This window comes from Euleptes europaea, chromosome 21, assembly GCF_029931775.1.
Source record: "Euleptes europaea isolate rEulEur1 chromosome 21, rEulEur1.hap1, whole genome shotgun sequence".
Taxonomy (NCBI): domain Eukaryota; kingdom Metazoa; phylum Chordata; class Lepidosauria; order Squamata; family Sphaerodactylidae; genus Euleptes; species Euleptes europaea.
The window spans coordinates 8,062,142-8,084,029 of NC_079332.1; the positions used below are offsets into that span (position 1 = coordinate 8,062,142).

A 21,888-nucleotide genomic window follows, 5' to 3' on the forward strand; every position below is an offset into this window, starting at 1 on the left:
CACCGCTCCATGGGTCCCTCCCGAAGCTGCACTCTTGGTGGAAGAGGACGACCATCCCAGATAGAAGGAGTGTACCATCCTTCGGTCAAGGGTATACGATAGCCTCTGTGTTTGTTGAGTGCCGTCAAGTTGCTTCTGACTTATAGTGACCACATGGATTACAATATCCAAAACGTCCTATCATTAACAGCACTTGTGCAGGTCTTGCAAAGTGAAGGTCAGGGCTTCCTTGAGTGAGTCAATCTCTCTCGTGCTGGGTCTTCCTCTTTTCCCGCTGCCTTCCACTTTCCCCAGCATTATTGTCTTGGGTCTTGTCTTCTCATCATGTGACCAAAGTATGATAGCCTCAGTCTGGTCATTTTAGCGTCTAACGTGTTCGCCTAGTCTCCTGTAAACAAAGTGCCAATCCTAGCAGCATCTTGTGGCCCTGAATTCCACAGCTGTATGGAGGGCAGGTGCTTGAAACCTCACTGGACAAGCATCCAGACATTGTGACCTAGACTTTCTCGTGGACTGAAACAGCAAGTCACAGCTCAAACACCGACAACAGAAGTTCTGCTTATGTAAACTCTATGGGTGATTTCTTAGTCATGAAGATGAAGTTTAGCCTACGAATACACTCCAGCCTTCAGCACAGTTAAATTGTTGAACTCCCTGCCCCAGGATGTTGTGATGGCTGCCAACTTGGAAGGCTTTAAGAGGGAAGTGGACATGTTCATGGAGGAGAGGGCTATCCATGGCTACTAGTCAAAATGGCTACTAGTCATGATGCATACCTATTCTCTCCAGGATCAGAGGAGTGTGCCCATTATATTAGGTGCTTTGGGACACAGGCAGGATAATGCTGCTGCAGTGGTCTTGTTTGTGGGCTTCCTAAAGGCACCTGGTTGGCCACTGGGTGAACAGACTGCTTGACTTGATGGAACCTGGTTTCATCCAGCATGGCTTTTCTTATGTTCTTAGGCTCTTATTCCCTTGGCAAAAAATGCCCCAGAGCCCCTCTAAATCCTTTTCAGATTAGCTATAAAAAAAACCCTCCTCAATCTGGCAGTTCTGGGTTATGTCACATGTATCATCTATGCAAAATTCTTGGCAACTGCTTCGTAGGATCTCCTTGCCCAGCTCTGCCCCAGCCATTTTGTTCCTGTTGCAATCCAGTTTGAGGCATCATCTCAGAGGGAGGAGAAAGCTGTTTGTTTCCTTGACAGATTGACTACAGCGACCGCTCCGTCTATTTTAAACACGGCATTCCGACGTTTCCATAGAAATTAGTTTATTAGGAAATGAGATGGATCTGAAACGAGGTTCGGCAAGTGAAATACATATGGACGTATAAAACTGTCTTGCACTGAGTCCGGCCATTGGTCAGTCTAGTTGGTTTTGCCTACTCTGCCTGGCAGCCGCTCTCTAGGACCTCACATAGAGAAAGGTCTTTTTCATCTCCTGCTGAGTGAGTCTACAATCAAGAGGATAGGACATTCAATAGAAATGCAGTGGGTCTTTGGGTTATAGAGGGGCTATGGCTCAGTGGTAGAGTCTCCTCTTGGCATGCAGAAGGTCCCAGGTTCAATCCCCGGCATCTCCAGTTAAAGGGACTCAGCAAGTAGGTGATGTGAAAGACCTCTGCCTGAGACGTAGAGAGCCACTGCCGGTCTGAGTAGACAATACTGACTTTGATGGACCAAGGGTCTGATTCAGACTAAGGCAGCTTCATGTGTTCATTGTTAGTAGACCTAACTTTCAGTAGAAGTGTCCAGTCTTTTAAAGGAGAGGGGCCGTGGCTCAGTGGTAGGACATCTGCTTGGGATGCAGAAGGGCCCAGGTTCAATCCCCAGCATCTCCACTTAAAGGGACCAGGCAAGTAGGGGATGTGAAAGACCCCTGCCTGAGACCCTGGAGAGCCATGGAGAGGAGCCATGGCTCAGTTTGTAGAGCATCTGCTTGGCACCTGAAGGTCCAAGGTCAATCCCCAGCATCTCCAGTTAAAGGGACTAGGCAGATAGGTGAGGTGAAAGACCTCTGCTTGAGACCCTGGAGAGCCGCTGCCGGTCTGAGTAGACAATACTGACTTTGAAGGACTGAGGGTCTGATTCGGTATAAGGCAGCTTCATGTGTTCATGTGTGTTCAACCAGAAATCTAGAAAACAGAGGTCTTAGTACAAATACTCAGTCACCTCGACATACTGGCTTTATTCAATTCCTTCTCTGCTTTATATGCAGACATATATATCTCCCTTTGAAGCACCTTGAAATGCTCAGTCCTACTTTTCTAACTTCATCTGGCTGAATTATTTAAAAATCCTTTAAAAAAAAGCTCCATATTAGAAAGAATCCACGAACAGCTCAGTCTAGTTGCAGCTAATCTCAGATCTTTCTTTGAAGTGCAGATTTTATTTGTTATAGTGCTTGTTGGGACGGCAGGCTCATCTGCATTTCTCAATTCAGGCAGGAATTGTTCAGAAGTCAACCCCATTTAGAATGCCTTCCCAGAGCGAAGGGCACGGGTGTCGCGAAAATATGAGCTGCCCTGTTTTAATACTAATGACATCTTCAGAAAGGCCGGAGCTATTTTAGGTTCTTCAAGAGCACCTGGGAAGTACCCTTTCTCTGTACTTTTCAATCTTAAAATAGAGCACGCCAGCAGGACAAGCGGGGCCCCAGCAAAGGGGTGTGGAGAAAGGGTGCATAAATTTTTTTGGGGGGAAAAGAAAAGACGTATTTAGCTGCTTCCTGGCAACTTCGTCGGCTGTAGAAAGATTGCAAAAATGTATGGAGGGCAGAACTAGAGCCTGTGTGGTGTAGTGGTTAAGAGCCATGGTTTGGAGCAGTGGAGTCTGATCTGGAGAACGACGTTTGATTCCCCACTTCTCCTCATGAGTGGCGGAGGCTAATCTGGTGAACTGGAATTGCTTCCCCACTCCTCCACACGAAGCCAGCTTTGTGACCTTAGGCTAGTCACAGCTCTCCTAGCCCCACCTACCTCACAGGGTGTCTGTTGTGGGGAGGGGAAGGTGATTGTAAGCCGGTTTGATTCTTCCTTAAGTGGTAGAGAGAGTCGGCATATATAAAAACCAGCTGCTCCTCCTCCTCCTCCTCCTCCTCCTCCTCTTCTTCTTCTTCCTTGCATAGATGAGATGTTCAGAATTAGGCTATAAAGGGAAACGGCAGCCACACAGAGCCCTGATTCAGAGTGGGGTGTGGAAGCTTAACTCTTTGACTCCTGCTGGGTTCCCTTAACTCAAGCAGCTCTATCCTGGGCTGTTGTTAGCCCCACTTTAGTGGCTCTTCTTCCAACAGAGGAGCCCCTTAGGTTGGATGAAGGCTCCTTAGTTCTGGAGGAGGCATCCAACTTTAGTGAGCAGATTTGTAGGGTCCAGGCCAAAACTATTTCTCCAACCCATCTTTCCCCTCTCCAGATAGGTTTGCCTCTCCAGGTGATGGTTGGAGATCTCCTGGAATTACAGTCTCCAGGCTACAGGGGTCGGTTCCCCAGGAGAGAATGGCTGCTTTGGAAGGCAAAGCATTATTGCATGGCATTATTGCAGACTACAGTCCTTCCCCTAACCCAACTCTCCCCAGGCTTCACCCCCACAAACCTCCAGGAATTTCCCAGCTGGCAACCCTATTTCCAGAGCTAATCATGACCCACATGAAACTGGAACTATATGACGAGAAAGGCCAATTTGACTAGAGCACACGATGCTCAGAAAATTGAAAAGCATTCTTACTAAGAGCCCAGAGCAGTCTGAAACCACATTGGTAAACCGGGGATGGGTGGAAATGTCTGACCCTTTCTCTCACTGCGTCCTGACCCTGACCTTGTAGCTGCTCCTGTGACCTTAAAAACCCCAGTAAGATTTCTGCCATGGATCTCTGAGCCTTTTATCATGTTTAACCCTTTGGAGGGCAGCTAGGGCTTCGGTCAGCTGTGACCCATACTATGCTCTGCTGCCCTAGCATTTCTAGGGTTGCCAACCTTCAGGTACTAGCTGGAGATCTCCTGCTATTACAACTGGTCTCCAGCCAATAGAGATCAATTCCCCTGGAGAAAACGGCATTGGCAATTGGACTCTAGGGCATTGAAGTCCCTCCCCTCCCTAAACCCCGCCCTCCTCAGGCTCTGCCCCAAAAACCTCCCGCTGGTAGTGAAGAGGGACCTGGCAACCCTAGGCACCTCCTTTATCAAGTTCTTTCCTTCACCATCCATCTATCTCTCCTTCCTCCACTTATTTTGAAGATTTGTGAACAGGCTCATGGTTAAACCGAGAGATAAATATAATGAGCATTTTGTGTGTGATATTGAAGCACATAATTTTTGAAATACACATATGCAAGTTGGGCAAAACCCAATGTGCAAAATGCAGGATAGAATCCTATCGATATAGTGTTAAAACACGGTCTCCGTTGGATGGTTGTGTGGAGAAAACAGACATAATCGTTTTCGTTGCTAGTAGTTTCCCACCCCCCTTCCCATCATCTCTGTTTCCTCACCTCCATGTTCTTTTCTTCAATCCCTCTCTGTAGTCACTCTGCGGGCAAATAAATAAAACATTGGCATTTGATTTTCATATAAATAAGCCAGCAATGGGATTAAACTGATTCCTTTTTTATATATATAAAAATGTATGCAGGCAATCTGCAGTCGCCACAAGAGATTCTTGCGCTTTTGTGCTCCCCCCCCCCCACAATAGCTCGATTACCCTGTGGAACTTTTGCTCTGGGATGGATTGGATCTGCAATTTTTGGGGAGCCGGGGAACACAGTGTTCTTTCCTAGTGATCCTTCTAAACTAATTCTTGTGACAGTACATGATTTCCTTCCCCCCCCCCCCCATGGGATGCAATAAGCTCCAATTTTGGAAGTGGAGGGGGAGACATTATACCTGTTTTTCATGTCTGGGCAAGAAGCACTCCGCTGGGGAAACAATGACGTCACCCCCTCCCCTGGGATTCTGCAAAGATCCTTATTTCAGTAGAATATGCATAAGGGGTTTTTAAATTTTTGTCACTCTCTAAACTCTCCTGGGAAATTCATCAAAGATGCTGATTTATAACGAGTCAAGTTTAGAAGGCGAGTTGTGGAGGGGGGAGAATATTTTAACAGATCCCTTTGTTGCCGGGGTGGGCGCCTGGTGAACCTTTGTTCATTGTTATTCCACGCAGGCGACATTTATAAAGGAGCCATTTGTTTTTGTCCTCTTAAGACACTTGCAGGGCAAAAAAACAAATCGCGGCCCTTCTCAAGATCACACACGGCTCGTGACGAGGTTGAATATTCTTCGATGTCGCCCTACTCTTGAGAGAGCTCACGCCTCCCGTTTGCAAGACAGCCGGGCCCGTTTTGAGACCAGCATCATTAAGATGTAAAAAAACCCCCAGACTTCAGTTTTGATGGTGTGTCGATTATGGCAATGGTTAGAGTTGCCAACCTCCAGATGGGGACTGGAGATCTCCGGGAATTACATCTGATTGTCAGACTACATAGCAGGATTGCCAGCTCTGGCTTCGGAAATATCTGGAGATTTTGAAGAGAGCAGGGTTTGGGTTAAGGTTGCCAGGTCCCTCTTCACTACCAGCGGGAAGTTTTTGGGGTGAAGCCTAAGGAGGGTGGGGTTTGGGGAGGGGAGGGGAGGGACTTCAATGCCATAGAGTCCAATTGCCAAAGTGGCCATTTTCTCCAGGTGAACAGATCCCTATCGGCTGGAGATCAGTTGTAATAGCAGGAGATCTCCACCTAGTACCTGGAGGTTGGCAACCCTAGTTTGGGTAAGGGGCCCATCTATCTCACTACTCCTTACTCTGGCAGGGAGCAGCTCTCTTAAGGTCTCAGGCACAGAAAGGAATTTTCTGACATCTGTGGTCTACGATTGGGAATTGCCAGGGGTTACACTTGGGGCCTGCTGTGTATGCTTTGCCACCCAGCCACTCTCTCCTCCCTAATAAATAAGAAGAATCTTAGTTGCAGGGACTGTGGCTCAGTGGTAGAGCATCTGCTTGGTATGCAGAAGGTCCCAGGTTCAATCCCTGGCATCTCCAGTTAAAGTGGGCTGGGCAAGTAGGTGATGGGAAAGACCTCTGCCTGAGACCCTGGAGAGCCAGTGCCAGTCTGAGTAGACAATACTGACTTTGATGAACCGAGGGTCTGATACAGTAGAAGGCAGCTTCATGAGTTGGGAAGGGGCTGTGGCTCAGTGGTAGAGCATCTGCTTGGAATGCAGAAGGTCCCACGTTCAATCTCCGGAATCTCCATTTAAAGGGACTAGGCAGGCAGGTGATGTGAAAGACCTCTGCCTAAAACCCTGGAGAACCATGGAGAGGGGCCATGGCTCAGTGATAGAGCATCTGCCTGGCATGCAGAAGGTCCCAGATTCAATGCCCAGCATCTCCACTTAAAGGGACTAGGCAAGGAGGTGATGTGAAAGACCTCCGCCTGAGACCCTGGCGAGCCACTGCCAGTCTGAGTGGACAATACTGACGGATGGACCAAGAGTCTGATTCAGTATGGCAGCTTCATGTGTGTTCATGGGATCATCTTTTCTGGGAGCTGGAAATGCCAGGGATTGAACTGGGGACCTGCGGCACCTATGCGAGCAGCAGACACCCCCCCCCCCGCTTCTAGAGCCAGCACCACGCATGCACAAACCAGGTGGGAGATGCCAGGCAGAGAGCATGCATCTCGTTACAGAGGCCTGCCTCAATGCAACAGTACCGATTTTTTTTTAATAAAAAGAATAAATCAAAGTAGCTAGATGTGCTCCCCGTGGCAGGCAGATTCAGCCGCGTTTCATGGGCTGACAACTTCTTCGTTTTCTGGAGAGGTATCTTGTCGGGGGGGAAATGTGCTCTTATTTACTGTACAATTGCGCTCGCTTTTGGAACTAATGCCTTGTATTCAAGTCACTGAGCAGGCATTCTCCATGGCACCTAGTGGCAAGTTGATTTAGGCAATTTTTCTCCCCCTATAGATCTGTACATATGTCACCTTCGGGCAAAAGATGAGCTAATAGAATTGAAATTAATGTAATTGGCAGAAGGTCAGCCGGGGAGCTGTGTATGTCTAGGGCTTCCTGAGAAGCCCAACTTGATTCTCGCCTGCATATTGCCTGATTAGTATGCAGGTAAGGTTATTGTGCCTCAGCAGAATAATTGGATCATTCAAATATCTCCAAGCCCTGGTGTATCTACAAAGCCTGAACACTGATTAGATCCTGCCTGTTCATCTCGGCAAGCCTTGAAATCCTTCCCACTGTGAAAAACTAATTTTCAGTGGGAATTTATTAAATAAGAAATCTGCATGCCACTTTACCTTGTAAGCATTACCGACGGAATACAAAGATTTCCCTTGACTTTGATGTATGCACTTCATGGATGCATATATATATATATATATATATATATATATATATATATATATATATATATATATATATATATAAAAATTGTCTTATGGTATGTTTTTTTGTCAGAGAATGTCCTTTTGTTTGCATTTACTCCTGGGGTGGTGTAGTGGTTAAGAGCGGTGATTGGGGGTCATTGGGGTTTTTTGGGGGGATAGTTGTGAATTTCCTGCATTGTGCAGGGGGTTGGACTAGATGACCCTAGTGGTCCCTTCCAACTTTATGATTCTATGATTCTAAGCAGAGTACAATATCTTCCCCTATTGGCCCCTTCCCCTATGCTGGTATTGATGGTGTCTGCCTCTGAACATGGAGGTTCCGTTTAGCCATGGATGGACTTCTCACATGAAGCTGCCTTATACTGAATCAGACCCTGGGTCTATCAAAATCAGTATTGTCTACTCAGACCGGAGCAGCTCTCCAGGGTCTCAGGCAGAAAACTTTCACATCACTTACTTTCCTGGTCCCTTTAACTGGAGATGCCGGGGATTGAACCTGGGACCTTCTTCATGCCAGAATCCTTTATGGTTCTGCTGAACGCTCTTTATAAAGCTGACTTATCTAGTGGTCTTTGCTGCAGCCAGTGGCAGGGAGTTCCGCCAGTCTTTGCCTGAATATGCTGCTCCTTTCGTCTGTCCAGATTTTTTTTAAAAAAGAAGTTTTTCCTTTTGACTGTCTGTCAAGTAGAGACCTCTGGGATGCAAATCAGATGCTAGGGTTGCCAGGTCCCCCCTGGCCCCCAACAGGGGATGGGGGAGGAAGGGTTGCCAGATCCAGGTTGGGAAACTCCTGGAGTTTTGGGGGTGGAGCCTAGGGAGGACAGGGATTTCAGTGGGGCACAATGCTGCAGAGTCCACCCTCCAAAGCATCCACTTTCTCTAGGGGAAATGTTCTCTGCAGTCTGGAGATGAGCTGTACTGGGTTAGGGTAGGGAATCAAAAGAACATAAGAAAAGCCCTGCTGGATCAGACCAAGGTCCATCAAGTCCAGCAGTCTGTTCACACAATGGCCAACCAGGGGCCTCAAGGAAGCCCACTAACAAGACAACTGCAGCAGCATCGTCCTGCCTGTGTTCCACAGCACCTCATATAATAGGCCTGCTCCTCTGATCCTGGAGAGAATGCATCATGACTAGTTTTCATATTGACTAGCAGCCATGGATACCCCTCTCCTCCCTGAGCATGTCCACTCCCCTCATAGCTTCGGTTTGCCGTTCCCATCAGTAAAGTCTCAGACGGATTGGGATGAAGAAGGCTACTGCACAAGGATGAGTTTGTGAATGCAAATGTCCATTTAGATTTTAAAAAATAATGATAATCTTAGGCCTCTGTAGTTGTGTATGGAGAGAGAGCCCTGGGGATATTCCGGGTATCGGAGAACAGGTGTCTAATACGATAGCCAAATCTGAACAGGTATTTTTTTACAGCATTCCCGATTTGCATATTTCACATCAAATCAATCCAGTAATTTAAACATTTCTCTGGGGGTGGGGGTGGGGAGAAAGATGTTAAGACGGTTCTAATAGGAGAAGTTGAAGCTGGCGGGGCCGGCTTGAGTCCCAGCCGTAAAACTATTGAAAGGATAGTAGGCGCCTGAAATGTTTTAAATTTGCTCCATTCTAAGTGTTCGGAAGCGGCAGCCAGGGCCAGCACTACTAGGGCACAGACCTCAGAGGGGCGCAGAACTGGCCTGAGGGGCACTGTTTTAAACCGATTAGTTTCTTGAAAAAAATGCAACTGAAAATTTATATATATATTTACTTTAAGATAAGCACTACAACATTGCTATGGAATATAATTAATTATGACGTCTTGGAACAAGTTTTATGCTTTTTTTTCTGCAAGACATCTGTTTTTGAAAATAAGTTCGCAATGGGGAGGGGGGGACAAGTAGTTAGCCTGGCAGAAGGTAGCAGGTAGACGGCTGGTTGGGGCCAGCTATCGGCAGCATGTGGCTGAGATACCACAGCAATGGCCCTGGCTACCGATCCACTCCTGAGTCTAATTCAAGGTGTTGGTTTTCACCTTAGAAGCCCCACAGGGCTTGGGGCCAGGGTCTTCTTCCATATGCTCCTCTCCTGGGAATTAATATCACAGGGAGACACCCTCCTGAGTCCTGACTATTCCATCAATCAAATGGCCAGGGTCACGGGAGCTGGGACGGCGGCGTTGGCTGCGAACCTGCATTGAAGAGGAGGAAGGGGGGGGAATCGCCTCTCCTACCATCCAGGGAGCCACACTTGATCAGAGGAGGGGGGCGATTTCACCCTCCCTCCCCATCCTCAGTGCAGCCCTCCAAGCTCACCCCCCAGCAGTCACAGATTGGATTGTCGAAGCTATTTTTCTGCATTTGTTTCCTTGGAAATTGAACTCTGTTAAGGGGGATGGGGGCCTTCGCTGGCTCCACCGGATACTTTGGCATGAGAGCTACCTTTAAGGAAATCTCTGGCGCTATTCCGCATGCATCAAAAGCAGCTGGGCTAAATTATTCATTGCAACTTATTTGCTCAGTGTTGGTAATTTATTAACATTTGTCAAAAGCTGCTTAAACAGAAAATGGAACGAGCTGTCATATTAATCATATCAAATGCTATTATTACTAGTTTATATCATGTTAAAATGATGCTTTGTTCTCATCGGGGAGAATTCCGATGACAGCCCTGTTCAGTTTGTGGATGCTAAAGGACCGTCCCTATGAAGGACATCTGGGCAAGGTTTGCTGGGAAACTTTAGGCTAGGTTAGAGACCCAGCCCGACGACTGTTCCTGAGGCCTTTTGGAGGAACGGCAGGATTAAAAATGCAAAGAAAGCAGGACTGGCATCAGCATACCTTGAGGTGGGGCAGCTTCCAGGGCTCCTGGTGGGCCCCACTCCTGCTGACCCACACCTCCCCTTGCTGCCTGTCTGCATCCCCTTCCCCATCTGCATGCTTGACGTGCTCTGCCACCTGTGCTTCCAGCTGCCCAGCATCATTGGAGAAAGGCAGTGATACATAGTGGGGATGCTGCTGGTGATGCTGGAAGCCAAGCTCCCATCTGCACAGACGGGCCGTTGCTGTTGGGGAAAGGTGGCACAGAGAACTGAGGCCCCTCTTTGCCACCAGCGGGAGGTTTTTGGGGTGGAGCCTGAGGAGGGTGGGGTTTGGGGAGGGACTCCAATGCCGTAGAGTCCAATTGCCAAAATGGCCATTTCCTCCAGGGGAACTGATCTCTGTCAGCTGGAGATCAGTTGTAATAGTGGGAGATCCCCAGCTAGTACCTGGAGGTTGGCAACCCTAAACATGGGTGATGGGAGGGCTTATGGGTGGGAGAAGGTGGGGAGGCAGGTGGAAAGATATGAGGGGGGTGGGCAGGTGGGGCCCCTGGACACTCAACACATGGAACCAGCCCTGAATGGAAGGACAGGTAGAAGGAAGGCCCAAACAAGACCATCTCAGATGAAGTTCATCCCTTATGTTCACTGGAAACCCGCTCCCCTTCAAAAGATACAGGCAGATGGGATCAAAGACGGAGCATGGATCTGCCCAAGCCCCAGTTGTTTGTGACAAAGGGGAAGGTCCCGAAAGATGTTTTGCTTGTCACTTGGGAACAAGCAAGTGGGCAAAGCCAGCATCGGTGGCCCTGTAGGGTGTGCTCCACTCCAACATACGACCCCTCTTAAAAGTTAGTTGCCGACCCCAGCATCTGAGACACAGAACCCAAGGAGTGGCCTTTGTCTGGGCAGCAGTAACCGACTAAGTTGCCAGATCGGGAGACTGCGAAATTGCTCAGGTTGTGTGTCATCATCTTCAATAGACACAGTTGACCTGAGTAATTTCCAGATTAGCCGGAAGGAAGCTCAGATGCTTTTTGTGTGGCTTTGCCACCGCAGGCAAAAACAATAGGGATGACAGCTATGGGGCAGAACAGTGTCTTAAAACCACTCTCCGAGATCTTAGGCAACATCCCCGCCTACCTTGATAGCAGCCGGCACATTTTTGTCTGAGCATTCAGCTGAAATTGCACCAAGACCAATCTGATCTGTGTTTATGCAGAGAATTGTCATTGGTTCCAAGTATGTGTGTTAGAGAGGGAGAGAGAGCAGAAGGGGGGGAATCATATTTGTGCCTGGTGAATTACTCTTGAAAGGTCAAGCCTGATCATTTATCTTCAATCAGGACTCCAAATCTTGGGCTCAATCGTTAGTTTCGGCCGAGAGTTGTAAAGTTCACCATCTACAAGGTGAGAAAAATGACAGAGAGGAAATTCTAACAGCCGACGGCGGTTATTCAAGGGTCATCCTCCTCTCTGCACAATCTTCGAAGAGTCAGAGAGTTGAAGGAATGATTCGGCACGAGAGGTGTTAATTCTTCATAATTTCTTTGCATTTCTTCGGTGCCCCCTTTTGGTAAGGAGGGCAGAACTGCAGTATGACAGGAGGGCTACCCACAGTCTTCTGTGACTTTCAGTCTGAGAAAAACTTTCCATCCGCTTCCCCAAAAAGGAGGAGGAGCTATGACCTTCTGTGAATCTCCTCTTTGCATTACAGTGCACATGATATTTGGGCATAGGCATGTGAACTCTGTGCACACGGAAGTTGGTACATAGAATTGGAAGGGACCACTAGGGTCATCTAGTCCAACCCCCTGCACAATGCAGGGAATTCACAACTACCTCCCCCCCACACCCCCAGTGACCCCCACTCCATGCCCAGAAGATGGCCAAGGTGCCCTCCCTCTCATCATCTGCTTAAGGTCAAAGAATCAGCATTGCTGACAGATGGGCATCTAGCCTCTGCTTAAAAACCTCCAGGGAAGGAGAGCTCCCCACCTCCCGAGGAAGCCTGTTCCACTGAGGAACCGCTCTAACTGTTAGAAAGTTCTTCCTATTCTTTAGACAGATGTGTGCATTTTTCAGTAGGACCTCTGCATCCCTGAATCAACATTATAGGTGCAAAGTACAGATGAGTATTTAAGTATAACACGTGTATAATGCATAAATAACATACAAATCGCCCCTGAAAAGAACAGCACAATGGGCACAGAAGGAAGAACTGAAAACCAAAACTGTCAAAAATGAAACCGAGAATATCTTTCCCTTGGATCCTCGTTTGGAATGATATTCTTGCTGTCTTACCGTATTATCGATAAAGGATTATTGTGTGGGGGTTTGGGGGGGATAAAAAATGGCTGCCGCTACAGGAGAAGATGCTCCATCCCATTTTCTTGGTTTCCTCCTTGGGAAAAAAAATCACCAGACTGTCTCTAATTATGGTTCCAAAAAAGGGCTCTGTAGTCATAAATCATTTAAAGTTATTCTGCGGTCTCATTATGGTGGGATCTTTGGGGACTGTGCGAGGATCGCTTTTTTTTAGAGAGAGAGAGAGAAAGGCAACATTTATAATAGAGTTCAATGTTCCCGGAGTCTGACAACCTCTGAAATTGACTTCATGTAGGCAGGGAGACAATGAGACATTATAATAGACGGGGAACATCATTAACATCATTATCTACAGTGTGGCCTTGAAACAGCTTGGTGCACTTTCTGGCTCCTTCTTTTCCGGCCATGCCTCGTGCCATGACTCGTTCACAGCGTGTGCGTTTTTTGCACCGGCTGGGATGCTGATTCGTGCAGGGAGACCCGTTCGCATTCATGGCCGGCCGGATTGGGCCGATTGCCTTTTCGGGTTTGGCCTGCATGAATCCACCCACGCCCAACCGTGCACACGTCAGGCCACGCTCCATCGACTGGCCGGTATGCGCCCAACGCTCCCTCATACACACCCCGTCCCCCTGAAGACTTGGGGCAGTGCCAGAAGAGGATGGAGTCCTCACCTAGAGTACTGTGTTCAGTTTTGGGCACCGCAATTTAAGAAGGATGTAGTCCAGCTGGAACAGGTCCAGAGGAGGGCAACAAAGATGGTGAGGGGTCTGGAGACCAAGTCCTGTGAGGAAAAGTTGAAGGAGCTGGGTATGTTTAGCCTGGAGAGGAGAAGATTGAGAGGGGATATGATAACCATCTTCAAGTACTTGAAGGGCTGTAATATAGAGGAGGGTGCCAAGTTGTTTTCTGGTGCCCCAGAAAGTCGGACCAGAACCAACGGGTTGAAATTAAATCAAAAGAGTATCTGTATAGACATTAGGGAGAATTTTCTAACATTTAGAGCGGTTCGTCAGTGGAACAGGCTTCCTCAGGAGGTGGTAAGCTCTCCTTCCCTGGAGGTTTTTAAGCAGAGGCTAGATGGCCATCTGTCAGCAATGCTGATTCTATGACCTTAAGCAGATGAAGAGAGGGAGAGCATCTTGGCCATCTTCTGGGCATGGAGTAGGGGTCACTGGGGGTGTGGGCGTAGGTAGTTGTGAATTTCCTGCATTGTGCAGGGGGTTGGACTTGATGACCCTGGTGGTCCCTTCCAACTCTATGGTTCTGTGAGTTTGGGGAGGAGAAGGAGATCAGTGGGGATGCTATACCATAGAGCCTACCCTCTAAAGGTACCATTTTCTCCTGATCTCTGTAGTGTGGAGACCAGTGATAATTCTGGGAGATCTTCCAGACCCTACCTGGAGGTTGGAAACCCTAGTTTTTGCGTGCATCCGTATTAAACACACTCTGCAGTTGATGGGCCAACTGAATGGACAGTTTCAGAGCACAAGCAGAGTTGCGTTTTTTTTAATTTCTGCATTTTTAATTAATGCAGGAATTTCTTCTTACTGACCTAAGCATATTTTAAAAGCAAAAGAAACCCAGGCCTGCCTAAGGAAGTTTTACACCCAAGACCAATAACAGCTGGATTAAAGGTGGTTTCATTTTTCTCCAACATGGTATGCACAGTCTTAATTGAAACCAAAGCCTTCAGGCTGTGTTTATTATATCATCGGTATTTAAGTGTTGCATAGTGAATGTCTCACTATATTTTTCAAAGGCCTCAGGAGTAAGAAATCCTCCAAGAAAAGGAAAGGAATACTGCCATTACAACAGCTATTAATGATAAATATGGATATTTGGGAGCCCTATGCAAATGCAAAGTTGGGATGATCTCCTCCCCCCAGAAGTCTCTGAACTGCAGCAAACAGTATTTCCCCAAATCTTTCTTCACCACATGGTGAAGAGTGAGAATTTTCCTTCTCTCCCTGTCCACATGGCATGTCTACCTATTTCCTCTGGGATGAGAGTGTTTGTTTTGAAGGCCTGGGTTTGTTTCGCTTCCTCTTTCCTACTGTGACTTCCAGCATATTTTTAGCCTAAGAAAGCGATGCCTTCCCCAGTTTCTTCATTTTGCCTTTGTTTCCATTGCAAATATTTCCATTTATGTGAATATCGTGAGCCGTGCACCTCTGAGCATGAAAAATCAACCTGACCTTTCGACGAAAAAACTGGTACACGCTTTTTCAGCATGTAGATGCTGTGGCATTTTACCAAAGCACAGGATAAACTTTACAATATAATCTGTGGCTCGTAAGGGGAGGGGGGGATGGATTTTTCTTACCTTCAAATCAACAAGCGATGTCAAAAGTCTGCAACAGAAACGCGATCCGGTTGCCTCAGATGGAAATTTCAGTCTTTTGTTTTAACTTGGTTACTCCCGATGGGTCCCAAATGAAATCCTTGTTGGGAGGTCAGATTTCTTAGCTGAGCATTGATAGCTGCCAAGACTTGGTCTAAGACACGCCATGCCCACACGCCGGTGTTGGTCTGGAGAAAAACCACTTGTTGTCAGAATGTGGCCTACCAAAGAGGGCAATGTATGGAGCCTTTTAGTTGGCTATCAGGTCGGCTTCTCGACAGAGAGGTTTCCCAGTGGAAGCTGTTTGCTTTTTAGGAAGGCAGTGTTAATTCGGACCCCTTGAATGGGTTCTCACCTTGGTGGGTACACGGCTGTCAGTAGGAAGACACACGCTCAGTAGGAAGACACAGCTAGGAAACTGAGCTAAAACTAGAAGGAGAAAAGGCTGGTAGGGTGGCAATTAATGATTTAACATTTAGATTTAAATTGGCATTAGATGTGCATTAAGCTTGCTGTTGTGTTTGCAACTTCTGGTTGCAAGTGTTTTCATAATGCCCAGTGGTTTATCCTTGCTTTTTCGTATGCATTCCTGCATCATGCGTCTGAATCAGTTTGTAGTTTCAGCCTGCTGCCTGGAAAGCCCCAAAATGTCAAATGAACACATGTAGCTACCTTCTACTGAATCAGACCCTCGGTCCATCAAAGTCAGTATTGTCTACTCAGACCGGCAGTGGCTCTCCAGGGTCTCAGGCAGAGGTCTTTCACATCACCTACCTGCCTAGTCCCTTTAACTGGAGATGCCAGGGATTGAGCCTGGGACCTCCTTCATGCCAAGCAGATGCTCTACCACTGAGCCATGGCCCCTTCCCCTCACAGCCATAGCTTGAAACTTGGCAACCCCAGCAGGACTAGGCAGCCTCACAGGTGCTTTCTATTAAGCTAATCCATTTTTTTAAATGACAGAACTTCATCCCTTTCAGCAGATCATTTTCACATGGGAATGAAACCATCAGCAGATCTGTCTCGCGCACACCCTCCTCCCTGAGTCTGCTTCGATAATAGCTGGGAAGAATACTGAATGCACGGCCTTTATCTGCCACCTGGCTTATCAATAAAGTTGTCATCATCCCATTTGAGGCAATTACTTAAAGGTGCCCTTTGGTGGCAAAACTCTCCTAAACTGTTTGTTCTAAGTTGGTCGCTGTAACGCAGCCTGGTACTTAAAAAACAACAACCCTGAATTGTTAAAAAAAAAAAAAACGGGGAGAGGACTCTGAGGAAGACTGACAACACTACGAAGTTTGACGATGATATACTCTGTTGAACCTATGGTTTCCAACAACCCAAAGTAAAAAAAGGTCCTTCCCCTTTAAAAGGTCAAGGTCCCCTGTGCAAGCACCAGGTCATTCCTGACCCATGAGGTGACGTCACATCCCGACGTTTACCAGGCAGACTTTGTTTGCGGGGTGGTTTGCCAGTGCCTTCCCCAGTCATCTTCCCTTTACCCCCAGCAAGCTGGGTCCTCATTTGACCAACCTAGGAAGGATGGAAGGCTAAGTCAACCTGGAGCCGGCTACCTGAAACCGACGTCCGTCAGGATCGAACTCAGGTCGTGAGCAGAGCTTGGATGACAGGACTGCAGCTAACCAGTCTGCACCACAGGGCTCCATTCCCCTTTAGCAGAGGCTTAACTGGATGTCATTTGCCAGGAGATTTTATTTACCTCCAGGCCATGCCCATCTCCATGCATTAAACCTCTGTTAAAGGGGCAAGACATTTTTTTCCTCCAGGTTATTGGCAACCCAACTTACACTGTCCTCTTTGCACACAGGCAACCACACCCACAGAGGGAAGGATTATGCCCCCCCCCAAAAAAAAATTAAATGGAGAAATGGCACAAGTACTTGCAGTTAGCACTGGGAGATTTTGAAGGATTTTGGCTCGACCTCCTGCAGCAGCCATTTTGGAGTCAAAATGTCAACGGTGCCCACAGGCTCAAAAAGATTAGGGACCTCTGACCAGCTTAATAATTTCTGGATCTACTCAGTGTGGTTTTCCCCCCATAAATGTTACTTTATTTCTATGTGATTTTGTACAGCTATCAAAAATGAATGAGAAACCTTTTTTTTTTTTTTTTTAAGGGAGGAATCTGTGCAGAATAATGATTGGCAGCTGGCTCGCTAGAAGGGATAAGCCGGGGCTGACTTCTCCAGTGTGTTTTGTTTGTCGGGTGCCTCCTTTGTTAACACCAACCGTGATTCTTCTGCTCCGATTTGCTTTCTGTCTGATCTTCCAGCCCTTTCCTAACGGGTCAGTCTAGATTTTAGCAAGGGGGTCCAGCGAGAGTTTTCGGCCCCAGCGAAATGACTCACCGGCAGAGCGTGTTCAGCGGTACTCCAGAGACGGAGCACCGATCCTGTTTTCAATAGGTGGTCTTTGCAATTGGCGTCAGGGAGAGCCTTCTAGGCCTGGCTGCTTTCCCACCCCCCCTCTCTCAGCAGCTAGTTTAAGCAAAGCACAGAGCGTGTATTGGATTTCTGATCTAACCTGAGGGCGGCCGACTTCGGTATTCTTAAGGGAGCGTGATTGACCAGTCTCCACTAAAGCGTCGGGAGAAAGTGGAGATGCAGGCTCCAAGATGAATCCCTTCAGTAGCTGCCTGGACTTTGCCCTTGGGACGTATCTGCAGAACAACTCTTTGGCCCTTTATGCACGGGGAGGTTTTGCCTTGGATCTGCATCTCTCTAGATGCACATTTTACCCATCTAAATTCTTAAAACTCAACAATAAGCCCCCATGTAGAGTTCTGAGGATTTGGATGGGGGAAATGTGCATCCATAGAGGGGCAAATCCAATGCAAAACCTTCCGTGCATAAATGGCCTTTGTCTCGTGCCTTCAGACGGGCTACTGGACTGGACAGCTCCTCCACAGCGCTAGCCACCTGGCCTTGAACCATGGACAGCTCCTCTGCTCCCTCAGCAGGCCTGCCTTGGACCTTACTCATTGGTGAAGACTGCCACCAGGTCAGGACAAATATATGCAAACTTTGTAGGATTTTCAAAGCAAGAGATGTTCATAGGTGGTTTGCCATTGCCTGCATCTGTGTAGCAACCCTGGACTTCCTTGTGGCCTCCCGTCCAAGTATTAACCAGAGCCAACCTTGTTTAGCTTCATTAAAAACACTTTTAAAATTAAAAAAAGCCCTAAGTTTCATTCCAGTCACATTATACTTCTTTTAGCAGCCATCTGTTGAAGCAGCTTTGTAGAAAGTGGGAGGAAAAAAAGATTCACGACTTCTTCTCCACCTCTGTTCTCCCAAGGCCAAAAGGTTTCCCATCTGCCAAGCACACCGCAGGTTTCATGACTCAGAAATGCTGTCTCGAGGCGAAGCGGAGGCTCTACGTTTAGTTAAAAGTAGCTTTCTTTAAAAAAAAAAAATCACTGTGAAGGTGACTTTCCAAAATGCAAACCAGTTGCTGCCCTTTAAAAGAAAATGTGAGATAGGCACACCGCAATGGCCAAAACCTTGACCTTTCCGATAACATCCATTCCCTACTGTGGCTGTGGCTCAGTGGTAGAGCCTCTGCTTGGCATGCAGAAGGTCCCAGGTTCAATCCCCGGCATCTCCAGTTAAAGGGACTAGGCAGGTAGGTGATGGGAAAGACATCTATATGATACCCTGGAGAGCCGCTACCGGTCTGAGAAGACAATACTGACTTTGATGGCAGCTTCATGTGTTCATGTGTTCGAGCTCCTTCTTTTGCTTCTGAGAACCTCGTTAATTATTTGAGTCTCCCGTCCCGCGGGCTCGCAGGTGCCATTGTGGATGCGCCCCGGAGAACTGTGTTTACACAGCTCTATTTTGAGGGTATATAACCCCCTTTGTTTTCCAATTACAGAAGGTCTGATAGATGGTTGCCCGTGTTCGAATCGGGATTTAAAAAATTAAAACAAAGCTTCAAAGTGGCTGCAAAGCACTCGGATATGCTGTATTACCCATGGTTCGGTAAAGAATTGATTCCAATAGGCAAGTGTTGGGGGAAACAAAGTATGCAGTTTTATTAAACAAAAAATACACCCTTTTACCCAAGCTAAGTAAACTTTTAACAAAAATACCCTTTTATCCAGGCTGCATATGGAGATGGGAAGTTGTCTCCTGGGAGGCAAGCAAGCCGCTTCTTCTCTGGCAGCCGTCCTGATGCTCCAGACGCCCTCCTGCTGGCTGGCTGGCTGGCTGGCCGCTGGCTCATCTGAAGCCCTCCCCTTCTTTTAACAGAGTGAAAACTAACCGTTTCCCCCATCACCAGGTGCTCATCATTTACAGTGCTGTGTGCAAGTTAATGACCTGAGATTGCTCTCACATGGGGAAGGGCTGCATTGACCACCATCTACCTCCTCGTAGTACAATGGTCTTCCGCAGTTTCCACTACATTCCACCCCTTGGTGATCAATACACCCTTCATCCATGTGTTCCTTTTGGCAACTCAGGGTTCAACTATTTACATTTCCAGTTACCTCTATGATTCAAGTATACCACCCCTCCCAAAATCTGAAGTTGTTCACCACAAGCACCAGTTCAGCACAGTGGCTGCTGGATTGTCTTTTCCCAGCCCAAGTCAATATGATTAGCCATTTAAAATTAGTTGCAACTGCACACCACACTCGTTCTCCCCCCTCATACTTGGCTGAACCATCTGTGCACCAAATAGTTTCATGAGCCACTTCTGAATAAGGGGGAGCCTTTTTGACAGGCAACTCTTCCTGCAAAGCACTCACTCCTTGGGGGCCAGGGCGAACTTGCTCAGATGGGGGTTGAGCTCTGCCTACCAGAGGACTGACTGAGTCACCTTCCACCCAGTTCAGGCTCATTATCACTAGCTCCTGGCCAGTCCATCTTTTGATCTCGACCAGAGCCCAGTAGCATGCTAGCAGTGGGTCTTTAAAGGGAGAATGGTTTGACATGGCGTCTGGCAGCCTCCGCGACCAGAAGCCCAATGGCACACATTCCCCTCCCTGCCCTTTCTGCCAAAGACTCCATACAGTCACCTCTGTGGTAGCAGACAGCAGCTCACATGGAAGTCCTTTTACAAAGGGACCCAGGGGCCTAGCAGATACTACAGCAGCCTTGGCCTCTGCCAGGGCTGCCTGCTGATGCTCCCCCCTGTTCCCATAGGCATCAATATACACTGTGGGGTTCCCATGGATTGAAGCCACAGCTCCTGTGAGGGGTATATGTGGGCGTGGGTCTCCAGGAATGGCTGTCTTCATTAGCCTACTCACTGGAGCCTTGCCACACCCCTAATCCAAAGGTATGGGCATCTCCCACCCCTTTGATACACTGGGTACAGGTGAATACCAGAAGTCTTCCTCCTCAGGTGGAGCAGTTGGTGTTACTCCTCTCACGTTGACTCCTTTGGTCTGCGGTACCTTCCCCTTCTGCTCCTGAGTAGTACATTTGCGTCTCCACAGCTGGAACAGGTCAGGTGTTGGAAGGCCATCAATCTTCTCCTTTTCCACTCCTTGCCTAAGGAGCTCAAAAAACATCTGCCTTCGAGTTATTTTAGGCCCTTTTGTTCTTTCCTTGGACCACTCTACTGCAGTTCGTGCTCTGGGCTTGTTTTCCCTGGGAACATCCCCCAGCTGTCCCAGAAGGATTACCACATCCCCCACTGCTCGCCCTTGAGCAGGTCCCAGCAGGGCTAATAGAGCACCATGCAAACCGGGCGGGGCTCCCCTAATTAGCCGTGCTCTCATACCTGCTGTTAGGGGCATAGGGTCAGGACCTGGGAATCCCTGGATATATATCCCAGTCTGCATTGCCATCCCCCTAAGCTGTGCTGTTGCCTCAGCAATGGTGTTCCAGGGTGGCAGATGTTCTTCCCAGTCCATGGGGGCAGGGTACCGTTGTCTGATGCCCAGGCAAACCCAATCAAAGAGGGTCTGTGTTTGACCAGCAGCCCCCCTCAAATACCCATTAATGAGCACGTCATTGGATAACGCACCTAATTTCAATAGCTCCTGGGGGCTCATATGCACACCTGTATAGCCTTGGTCCCAAAGCCGTACCAACCAGTGGCTTAAATACTCCCCCGGCTGCTGTTTAGTATTTTTGGTGATTTCAGTCAGCTCCTGCTGGCTGAAATCCCTTACAGTGCGAGTAACCTGTGCTTGCCCTCCAGGTGGCCCTTTGGCCTTGTTGATAATCAGAGGTCTTACTTTCACTTTCTCCTCGCTACTACCTTCCCCCTCAGTCCACTCTGCCTCACTGGAATCCCCTGAACCTGTGGAACTCCAGTCTTTAGGGATGTTGAGTGCTCTGATTTTGTAGGGGTCTTTCTTCTGCTGCCGGCTCCTTTTAATCTTCGTGACACGAACAGCTATAGCCCCTGCCTGTTCCTCAGCAGCATTCCTGCCTTCTCTTGCCTTCTTCAAGGCTTCCTGCAGAATTAGTTGCTGTTCTTTTAAGGCATGTATTTCTGCAGCCTGCTCTTCCACCTGCTTCCAAGAAGCTTCCAACAACTCCCAGACCATTCTTAGTGCAGTAAGAAGTAGCCAACCCACTTTGCCACATTCCTCTATACCTGCACCTTCCCTTATTCCTATTTTTTTTAAGCATTTACTTATTGCCCTGGGTGTGGGACCTCCTGCTTTTTCCAGCTCTGTATCCCATTTGGTAGGTGGGGTTATTGAATTTAACATGTGTGCAGCTGGGGCCCATGCACTGGTACATGACCATCCTGGGATGCAGCTTTGCACATTCCATGCATTCCTTTGTCCCCATATTGCCTCTGGAATCCTGCTCACAGCGCCAATTGTATTACCCATGGTTCGGTAAAGAATTGATTCCAATAGGCAAGTGTTGGGGGAAACAAAGTATGCAGTTTTATTAAACAAAAAATACACCCTTTTACCCAAGCTAAGTAAACTTTTAACAAAAATACCCTTTTATCCAGGCTGCATATGGAGATGGGAAGTTGTCTCCTGGGAGGCAAGCAAGCCGCTTCTTCTCT

General features: G+C 47.8%; 1 protein-coding gene and 1 non-coding gene across 11 annotated transcripts in view; both read left to right on the forward strand.

Moving 5' to 3' along the window:
- RBFOX1 (RNA binding fox-1 homolog 1) overlaps positions 1 to 21,888 on the forward strand; it is a 1,240,357-nt gene that overhangs the window by 324,392 nt on the left and 894,077 nt on the right. The window lies entirely within an intron of this gene.
- Positions 5,964 to 6,035, forward strand: TRNAT-GGU (transfer RNA threonine (anticodon GGU)). The gene has a single exon. It is a non-coding gene; the product is annotated as a tRNA-Thr (tRNA).